We start from the raw sequence: 8,531 nt of genomic DNA on the forward strand, positions 1-8,531 counted from the left end.
CCAAGGTCATAACCCTCTGAGTAGGAGACAGAGCGAGGTTCTAATCTAGGCCTCTCTGATAATAAGCTCTTAACCATTGCAGCTATAGATGGTGACATTAATACTGACTGTCCAGGAGGTTGTGCTGGGCATTATTAATGATGGTGAAAAGTGCATTGTAACCTCTAACGGGCTAGGCAAATACAATAGCATGATAACATATAACAACCTATATAGGAGGAAGTACAGCACCGTGGTTATAGGCTTGTGTTCAAATTCTAAGCCTTTCCTTAGTGACCTTTAATCACTTAAGTGACCTTGGGCATACTGTTGAATGTTTTCAAGCCTCAGTTTTTTTTTTCTTAAAACAGGGAAACCAGTATGGGGTTGTGACGACAAATGTGGTAGTATGAGGGTAGCCCTTAAAACAATGTCTGGCAGGTAATCAACAATAAATAAATAAAACTCTACTGTGAACTCCACAGTGGGAGAGAATGCTGTTTGTTCATCCTAGACCAGTACCTGGCTCACCTGTGCACTTAGCGAATCTCTGGGGCATGAATAAATGGCAATGGTCCTAGTTGGTCCGAGCCACAATGTCTCTGGTGAGTTCATTTTTTCTCCAGAAACACTCAGCTGGGTTGGATCTTTACGAAACTGCCAGGGTTGGCTCTGTTACTTTGACAAGCAATATGATGGATGGACCAGGGCGGCCCGTAGACACAATGGCCTGAATGCCCAGATCCAAGGGCAGTTCTTAGGGACAGTCACATGGACAACCCAAGGGTGGCCTCTACCTGAGATTTTGCCATTTCCCTCAGAGTTAAGTCCATCTAGGAAGTTCTTTCTGGACTAATTGGAGTTGCTTGTCAAAATTTATCGTCTAGAGTCAAAGGGAAGACCCTTATCAAATCAGGATTACATAGGGCTGGAGAGACCACCGGGGTTTGGTCCTCCTACACCACCCGGCCTTAATAGGAGGCCACGAGTAGTTAGAATTCAATTAAACCCTGGAGAGGGAGTCTTCGAGGCAGAGCTGGGGCAGGCCCATGTCTGGGCTGAACAGAACAACCGATTTAAGCTAAATCAACGCCTACTTAAGTGAGCTGTAATAAGCATTCTGGGGGCAACGCCAGCCTGGGGGCGTCATTTATCACCGGGTAATAGAAAACCGTAATGAATAATAACTTGGGCCCAGCAGCCGGAGCGCGCATACATTACGGGGTTCGAGCTGCTGCTGTCCACTGAGCTGGGAGGGTGGGGTCCGAGGCCTTGGTGGTGGGGAGTGCATATTGAATTCTGCCTTTTTGCAGGAAGGCCTTTGTTGTACAGGAAAGCCATTAATCTCACGCCCGCTTTGCCAGTCTTGCAGTTGGCGTGGGGAACACAATGGTCTGTTTGCTTGTGTTGCACCAAAAGGGACCAAGATGCCCCTGAGGAGAAAACGTGTTCGTGAGAGATGCTTGTTTTGGCTTCGCCTCAGCCAATGTGTGAGAGCATAGACCTCAAATCAGGTCTCCTCTGAGGCCCAATCCTGGAGTCCCATTAACTCACAAGGGTTTGTCAGGCAACACAGTTTGAGCACCAGCAGTGTACACAATTCTGCGTGGGCAAATGATGGGTTTTGGAGCAAGCACTGGGGTGTGCCTATTAAGTTCTGCACCAACAACATCTCATTTGACATCAACTAACTGCTTTTGAGGTAGATGTTATATATGTGCCCCATTTTACAGATAAGAAAACTGAGACCCAGAGGGTTTAAGTGGTTTGCACACACAGCTTGGAAGTGGGGGTCCTGGAATTTGAATCTGGGCCTTCTGATAAAAATTCTGAATCCTTCATCTTCTTGCACCTCCCCTCCCAGGAGAAAAAAAAACAACAAAACAGGCTCTAAGTCTTCTTTATCTGGTCTGATACCATTCTTTTCAGGCTCTGGATCCCCAAGAGTTAATTATTGATCCTCCCCTATTGTGTCCTGGCAGACCACTCCCCTCCTTCTGGAAGTTCTCCTTCTTCTTCTTCTTCTTCTTCTTTTTTTTTTTTTTGAAGATTTTATTTATTTATTTGACAGAGATCACAAGTAGGCAGAGAGGCAGGCAGAGAGAGAGGAAGGGAAGCAGGCTCCCCGCTGAGCAGAAAGCCCGATGCGTGGCTCGATCCCAGGACCCTGGGCTCATGACCTGAGCAGAAGGCAGAGGCTTTAACCCACTGAGCCACCCAGGCACCCTGGAAGTTCTCCTTCTTGTGCCTTCCATAATGCACCTGCCTGTTAACCTCATAATTACTATGTCTCACTATTGTTGTGAGGATAACATATCAATCTGTACTAAGCCAAGATTCTTCGGGTCTCAACCGCCTGGGGGTAAAAGAAAGCTACTGGAATAATAACAAAATATGTCTTCCAGACTCAGACCCCACCACATGTTCATTCCTAATCTGTCCCCTCACGTTCTGTCAGGATTTCTGGGGGTACCTCATGTTGTCAGCGTCTGTTGTTTCCAGGGAGCTTGCAAGACTTGCTCCTGTCGTCCCTGTGAGCCTATTGAATGACTTCGTGTTTGGTGTTGTCCTCTTCTCCTGCCTCCAACACTAGTTTTGGGTCTTTGGAGGTTGTCCTTGATCCCTCCTGACTGGGGATGACTGCTCTTTTGTTCTTTCAATGTCCCCACGTCAGACAAGTGTAGAGGTTGTCCTCCTGCACATTCACTAGCTCGTTCAACAAACATTTATGCACCTTCGAGTGGATGGAAATTCAAAGAGAATTCAGACTGTGTCCTTCTACACCATTCAGATGCTTTCCTCAAGGGGCTGCCCCACTCCTTGCTCACCTTCATATTTCTTATTGACTCCAGATTTCAACTTTAGAGCTGTACAGTCTCATGTGTTTTATTTCCTGAAGAATCTGCTACGGTTGTTGTTTTTTTGTTGTTGTTGTTGTTGACTGGCTCTTGACCATAAATTCAACTTCTCAATGCTTATGATGAGTTCATAGAAGCCTGGAGCAAAGCATCAGTGCCATGAACTGTGCTGGGCTCGGATGTCCCTTCTTTTTGACCTCAGCCAATGTCCTCAGACCAAGTTGGGGCCTGGGCCCAAATTTGCATTGGCATCTTCAACTGAACAGTCAATTTCAGGAGATTACCTGAATAGTGTTCCTCATAAACCATTGCAAGTAAACGGGAAGAAGACACCTCACTTTTTTCTAAGAAAAATTTTAAGTTTACAATTGAAGTATAGTTGACATATGTTATATTAGTTTCAGGTGTACAACATAGACAATGTATAGACAATTCTATACATTATGAAATGCTCACCACGATAAGCGTGTTCACCATCTGGCATCATACGAAGTTACTGTAATATTACTGACTACAATCCCTATGCTATACTTTTTTTCCAACCTCACTCTAATCAACCATAAACTGATAAAATCCCGCAATGTCAGAAGAAAACAAGAAGTTTTCTAACTCTCATGTGAGTTGTAATAGCTTTGCTTTGACCTATTTTCTCCTAGTTTGTTCTTTGCTCTTTGACATTCATCATCCCTTTGACTCTTCAATCCCTTTGCCACCTGTGTAACAAGACCTCAGAGCACAAAGCATCTTTATGATGACATCAGCCATGTGATGGTGGCCATTGCAGGTGGGTCACTCAGCTTTCCCTTCAAAAGAGCCATGTGAGTAGAGTTGGCTGATGAGTTCCATGTGCTGGTCCTTTGGATCTGCTGTGACGTTCAGGGGAGGTCACATCCTCCCAAGGATGCTCCTGGCCAATGACTGAGCACTGCAGGGGTTGCAGAGCTGGGTTATTTCTGCCTTGAAATGCGGGACTCCTGTCATGGCCATTTTTGCTCCAAACTCCCTACTGGCCTGGCCATGACATTCTCAGAGCTATACTGCATTTTGTGACTCTTCCTGCCCAATCTTCCTTTTGTCCACTTCCCCAGTTATAGGTGTCAGATCAGTATATGAAAGGTTTTCCTTGCTCACTACTGCTTCCTCTCCCCTCTATCCTTCATAAGCCTTTCCCTACTATAAATACCTGGTACTTCTAATTCTGTCCTAGCTTCTGCTCTCTGGAGACCTGGGCTGACACACATGCCAAAAGAGAAGCAAAGAAAAATGCATTTATGAATCATGCCTACACTTAAGGTGGCTTCAAGGGACCAGAACCAAGGCTCTAGGGGGTATGGTGCTCTTGGCATCATCAGGAGTCCCCTGAGGTTTCTAGCCTGGACCTAGCTTTTGACTGGGACTCAGTGAGTGAGGGACTCTAGGACTCTTCCAACCAGACTGCACTTAGGATAAACCTGTTGTGCCCAGGGGCGGAAATGAGAAGCCAGAAGGTCTTGCCTTGGCCTCTTTTGCTTGGCTTTCCTTCCTATGCCATTATCACCAAGAACCGTGTCAGTCATTGGTAACAAAGTGGTTGCCTGTGTGTTCTTTATGGACCATTGGACCTCAGGAAGGATTCTCAAGAACAATCTGCCAGTTCTAACTTCTAGAAGGCCTTGACATTTGTGGCCCTGAGGCATGTGTTGGTGCTCGCACCCTGAGAATACACCACTTCATTCTCCACACTCCCTCCGCCACCAATTTTCAGGAAAGTCTACAGTTCAGTTTGGAGGGAAGCACTGGTCAAAAGTCTGTCCCGACTTCAGGGATAGACCGACAATGACCTCAATGACAGTTGTGGTGGGTGGTAGCTGGTTGGCGTGGCCAACTGACTGAAATTGGTAAGGGATATGGCCCGAGAAGTTGTTATGGGACCACAGGAATGTCCAGGGGGCAGAGAGACACTGATTCTGGAAGGTAGAAACAGTGGTGCTCCATGTTGCTGAACCTAATGGTGAGATCTCTATCCTCATTTCCCCACGTTGCAGCAGAATCCCACATAATTGGCACCCCTTCTGTTTGTTAAACACAAGCTTGTGTCATGTTCATGAGAGGTGTTTGTACTTAACATGCCCTCAGTGAAACTCTTGATTTACTCCTCTCTCTCCAACTCGTTCATCTCACCTCTTTCTATCTTAGTGATGTAGTTCATTCAGTAATTCATCATTCATGTAGAGATTTAAGACAAAAGCTTTGGGGTCATTTTTCTCTTCATTCCCACTAGCACCTAATCCATTAGTAAGTCCTTTTTCAGAACGCCCACTTCTTACCACTGTCGCTGCTACCATTTCAGTCTTCATCATGACATCTCTTGCCTGGACTGTTACAATGGTCTCTGGCAGCATGTCCCTGCTATGCTCCTGCAGCCCACTTCACTGTTTGAAATCCTCTTATTATATTGGAAATGAAACCCATCATAAGGATGAAAGAGCATAGGGAATATAGTCAATGGTATTATAAGGCAAAAACAAAATAAAATCCAAATATCCTACCATAACCTATAAGGCCAACATGAGGGCCTCCTGCCTATTTGTTCCAGTGAATTTCCTAGCTTGTCCGTTCCCCCACCCTTGTCCATCTACCTATTCCACTCATGGCCACTCCTTTCTGAATTCTGAACACAATAAAGATTTTAAGACTTTTTTTTCCCCACATGCTTTTCTCACTGCTTGTGCTTATCTACCTAATTTCTGAGGTAGAGTTGCTCTTTCATACTGCTCCATTCTCGCATAACATACTATCATTTAAAGAAGCTTCTCATCCCTGTCACTTTCTTATTCCACTTATTCTTCAACCTATGTTGTTAATTGCAAAAATGGCCACAATTTTCCATCTCTCTGTCTGCTGATGTCTCTTTGCAATGTGACTTTGCAACACGTTCCATAGACAGGTAGAATCAATTTCCCCATTCCTGGAATCTGGGCAAGAGTTATGGCTTACTTTGGCGAATAGAATGTTTTTGAAATAAAGGTGTGCCAGCACTAAGACTTGTAGTCTTCCACTGTTCCTCTTGGACCCCAGCAACTACTGTGTGAAGAAGCCTGAGCTAGGTTGATGGAGGGCAAGAGAACACATGGAAGTAAACCAGGGCATTCCAGCCAATAATCAGCCTTCCCTGGAAACAGAGCCATCTGGTTGACCTGAAGCCAATTGCAAATGTATGAAAGAGCCCAGGCAAGACCAGTAGTACTGCTGAGCTTGACCTGTAGCGTCATGAATAAGAGTAAGTGGTCACTTAAGAAAAATCATAAAATATATAGAATGGTTGGTTATGCAGCAAAAGTAACTGATCTAACTCATGCCATTATTTGAAATTATCTTATATGTATGCTCATTTCTATGTTGTGTCTCCTCCACTAAAATATAAATTCCTTGAGGGTAGGGGGGTTTGCTCATCACTGTATTATAGTGGTTATAGCTATATCATTGCACCAAAATGAAAGTATGACAATATGGTATTTTAAGAAAGACCAAAATATTGGCATTTCACTTAAAAAGGTGCGATGTGACCACCAAAATCTTCTACACTTTGTCTGAAGTTCTTCCTGAGGGAAATCCAGGCTAGGACTGAAGGAATTTTCTTCTTCCAGAATGATGGTCAAGATAAAGTACCCAGGGGAGGAGGAATCAGGCACCAACAAGGGATCCAGCCCCTTTCTGGGAGGGGAGCAGAGTAAACCTAGCCCTGGGGAAAAGAAACTTGAAAGATCTGGGGACCTCATTCTTTTCTTGTCCCTTTCCTACACCTCAATCCTGCTGCCATATCCTCTTCTTATTTACATTAATGAGTTTTCTCATCCCTGTTCAAAGGAGACTCAGCTGGGTCCTCAGAAGAACAGCAGAACCCAGACTGGCTTTGGGAGCAGTATAAACTACTAATAGCACTCAACCCTGAAGGGAAAAGCAAACAATGGCCAACTACCCAATGATCCAGGTCATGGGATTTTAGTAGCAGGAAGACATATCCATAGACAGATGGATTTCTAAATGATCACTTCCTAGGCAATTTAGAAATTTTGATGTAGCAAAAAAATTCTCCAGATGTAAGCAATTCAGACTTCAAATTTTAAAAGATACTGAAACAATGGTATTGCACCAACAAAAATATTAATATTTTGATACTTAAAGCTGGCATGTGATACTGAAATGTCCAAACACCTACAGCCTAACTGTGATGGTATCACATCCCCAGCACCTAGAAAAGTGCCCAGCAGATTCTCAGTCCATGCACGAATAGATGAACAAATGTTCACCAGGATTCCGGCTATGGGAAGGGGCTGGGTGGAAGTCCACCGTCAGGGTAGGCAGCTGTCCTCAAACATACATACACACCCCTCACATATACACACAAACCAGCTCCCCAAACAACAGCAACCCCACTGGGCAGGCCCCCAGATCTGACAGGGGAGCAGGGGCAACACCGTGGGTGCTTCCAAGGGACGTGCATCCCAGGGTAGCATGTCTGGTGGAGGTGGTGATGCAAATTCTCCATGTCCCCGTGGCATGGCAGGGCTGAATCTTCTGGCAGAGGAACTTACACCATTGGCTTTCCTGGGTCTCCAACTTGCTGATTGCAGATCTTGGGACTTTCCAGCTTCCATAATCACATAAGCCAATTCCTTATAAAAATCTCTTTATATCTATATAAACATCATCTATATTCATCTATATCATCTATATATCTATTTCTATATCATTTATATCTCTATATCTCTAGTTCTATATTTATATCTATACATCTTTATCTATCTATATCTATGTCCTATTGGTTCTATTTCTCCTGAAAATCCTGACTCATATAGCTAGGATGGTGGCTTTCAACTGTGACTGCCCATTGGTATCACCTGGGAGGTATCACCTGGGAAGAGTATGACTTCATGGGCTCCATCCCCAGAGGTTTTAGTCCAGTTGGTCTGGGCATCTCTATTTTTTAAAAGTTGTCCAGGGACTCCTTTGTGCAGCTGGGGTGGAGAAGTCCAGAGCTGGGGCATGGGGCTGGTGGAGGAGGGGAAGGCAAAGGATGTTAATTCATTCAGGACATCTGTGTTGCAGGAATTTGCATAAGTTTGCTTGTTTAATAGATACAGACCCACATGCAGCAGTGATGATTCTTTTCCCTTTATTTTTCAGATAAGGAAACCAGTTGCTCAGTGAGAGAGTGAATGATGTCCAAGGTCACAAAGCTAGTAAGTGGCAGAGCTGAGATTCATACCCTGGTCTGTTTGACCCTAAAATTTGGAAGATGAGCCTGGAAAGTTTTGGCCTAGAAGTAGCACATGCCTTCAAATCTGGGAGCCTGGATAACCGTGGAGCATGTAAACCCTACTCTGAGGTCAGACCCCCTCATCCATAATCCCATGCTCCTGCCTGGGAAGAGGTCTTCAAGCCTGGAGAACCTGTAGGATTTATGAGTCCCATGACAATGTCTTGTGCTTTTAGTGTCATGTTAGCAGAATATTAGCATTGGACTGGACCTCAGAAATCAAAGTGTTCCCCATTCCCCTGCCTTCTTTCCAGGTTAGGGACCTGTCACATTCATTTCTTTATTCCTTTGATGACAATGCTTGGCACACAGTGGGTACCCAATTAATGTTTATGGAATTTAAATAAAAATGGTTTTAAAAGTCACAAAACTGATGCAACAAATGCTCAGAGAAG

This window comes from Martes martes, assembly GCF_963455335.1.
Source record: "Martes martes genome assembly, chromosome: 4".
NCBI classification, from domain to species: domain Eukaryota; kingdom Metazoa; phylum Chordata; class Mammalia; order Carnivora; family Mustelidae; genus Martes; species Martes martes.